The 2,563-nt window shown below is 35.9% G+C and overlaps 1 long non-coding RNA gene across 1 annotated transcript; it reads left to right on the top strand.

Annotated features, from left to right (window-relative positions):
- The first annotated feature begins 1,043 nt into the window (after positions 1-1,043).
- Positions 1,044-2,279, top strand: LOC123977924. The gene is made up of 3 exons (XR_006826803.1): positions 1,044-1,246; positions 1,336-1,364; positions 1,509-2,279. It is a non-coding gene; the product is annotated as an uncharacterized LOC123977924 (long non-coding RNA).
- The last annotated feature ends 284 nt before the right edge of the window (positions 2,280-2,563 follow it).

The following is a 2,563-nucleotide window of genomic DNA, read 5'->3' as shown; positions in this document are numbered from 1 at the left end:
TATACTGAAACATTACAATAATTATGATCACAGTGATGAAGTTAACTTTACTCTTGTTGTCTTTCTCTCACAATATCTCCATCTTCACCAGTGACTGAACATCAGGACGCTGATAAGGTGACGTTAACCTGCTCTGTGTTGACAGATGAACACTGTAGTCACACAGTGGAGTGGCTGTATGAGGGTAATAAGAATGATTTGACAGACATGAAGAGATCACAGCATTCCTGTTCAGCCACTGTGACATTTACAACATCTGACTTTAATCAGAAGTCGAAGCATCCTGAGTTGTTTAAATGTAACGTGACTGATAGTTACACTAAAAAAGTGCAGCTGTTTCCCTTCAGCCCTCAGTCCTCAGGTGAGAAACCAGCTGAGATTTTAAGTTTTGAAATGACATCATTTATAAACATGAAGTATTTTCTCATTTTACAGTTTGTTGGGGTTTTTTTAATCTGTCAGATGGGGATGCAACAACAACAAGATCAATATTGACAGCAGCACAAACAACAACAACAATGGTGACAACAACAAAACAAGGTGAGAAACAAAGAAGCTTACTGATCCAACATAAAACAAATTTAAGAGTTGTAAACATAATTTATACACAAATGCAGGTGAGGTGGTTAAAATGTAGATGCTTGTATGTTTTGATGACGCTGGCAAACTCTTATATATTTAATGACCATTTATGTTTATTTTCCCATTCTCTGAGCTCCACACACACTACAAAACATTTGAACTGCTGTGTTTACAAGTGAGGATGTAGAAATTCTTTTCAAAAGATTTTTAATCAGTTCAAATTTCTAAAACCCAAACTATCAAAATCAATTGAAAAATCACATACACCATTTACGTGTTCTTGTTATTTTTATTATTGAAACACATAGAACTTGTCGATCTTTAATTCCATTTATTTTACTTAGATTTTATTTTCTCAGCACATAAATGTTGTCTTAAAATTAGCAGAACTATAATAACAATTATAAGTTGTGGTTTTATTATCACATTTACATTTTGATCACCAGAATCAATTACATCAACATGGGAAACAAGAAACACATGGACATCAGTGAAGAAAACCACATCAGCAAAACACTTCAGTTGATTCAGATATTATTATTATATATTCTAACTAACTTCTAAGGTCTATTTTCAGATTTGTTGCGGTTCATCATTGTGCCTGTGGGTTTATCAGGACTCATAATAACTGTTGTTTCAGTCAACATCTGGACAAGAACTGAAGGTGAGAGCATCCACAGATGAAACATTCATAAACCAGAAGTTAAAATAAACACTATGGAAACTAAACTAGACCCATTTTTGTCTTTTCAGGGAACAAAACACAGATGGATGGAAACATGGTGAGTTTGAAACTGATTTATCAAATGTGTGTTCAGGTTCTGCTGACTCAACTGTGAACTGTGTTCAGTTTGAAAACATCTACCGTCAGCTAGGAGAAAATGTGGGGCGTTCTAATGAATCTCATGTGTTGTTGTGTTTCACAGGAGCATAATGATGAAGATGAAGATGATGGTACGGTGAACTATGAAAATGTTGGAGAGCCTTCTGTCTCAGTCAGACTTCACTGATCAACAACTTCTGTTTACATAAGATAGACAAACAACAGAATCATGAGATCATTTTAAGATTTTGGATGACTGAAAGTGTTTTTATTTATCAGTGTGACAAATGTGTTTTTGTTCCAAGTTATTTCTATGTCAGTCTGCGCTGGACAAAGATACTCAAGTCTTTGATCTCATATTAACATCAGGTTTTCTAAAATGTCTTTAACTTTCTCAGTTATGAAATGTTTCTCATCTGCAGTCAGTTCAGAAGACAGCAGCTGGATCTGAACTTCATTTAAAGGAAAGATAACTTATTATTCATGCATTTCTTATTTAATGTCTTTAAATAATGCTCTCACATACCCATACACATTTATACTGCTGTCCGTACTGTATATATCTGATCTGTACGTTGTGTTCATATCATATATTCAGCTGTTGATTCTGTATTTAATGTCATAATGTTAACCTTATACTTACTTTATATATCTTTATATCGTATTCATATCAACTCCCAGGGGCGTTGCCAAACATAAACCTCTACTGGGGCACGGGCCCTCCCATCCCTCATACATTTTTGGAAGTGTATGAAATGTGTTAATACGGGAAGCTGGTGAAGCACATATTAACACATTTCATACACTTTCCAAAGGGATTTCATCCAGATTTTGTGCATGGGTTCAATTTTAATATTTTAATGTCTCTGTAATAAGCCTGAATGGAATAAACCTCCTCTAGAAAAATGTTATGTTGGTTTGAATGAACCTCTGCACCACTCACTCATTTGGTGGAGCAGCAACTGTTCCATTCGGGTCTGAGCTGCTTGTATCTGATGCTGGTTGTACAGTTCTGGCTGTACTGGCTGAGGCTGGCTGTACTTCATGTGGATCTGTGGGACTTGCTAAAGACGTCTGGACTGGGTCTGTGCTAGTATATCTACTGGCTGAGGCTGGAGTCAGTGCTTTTACTTGCTGATGATCCAGCATCTACTCTAC

The sequence above is a fragment of the Micropterus dolomieu genome, linkage group LG10, assembly GCF_021292245.1.
Source record: "Micropterus dolomieu isolate WLL.071019.BEF.003 ecotype Adirondacks linkage group LG10, ASM2129224v1, whole genome shotgun sequence".
Taxonomy (NCBI): domain Eukaryota; kingdom Metazoa; phylum Chordata; class Actinopteri; order Centrarchiformes; family Centrarchidae; genus Micropterus; species Micropterus dolomieu.
This window is presented reverse-complemented; position numbering and strand designations above follow the sequence as displayed.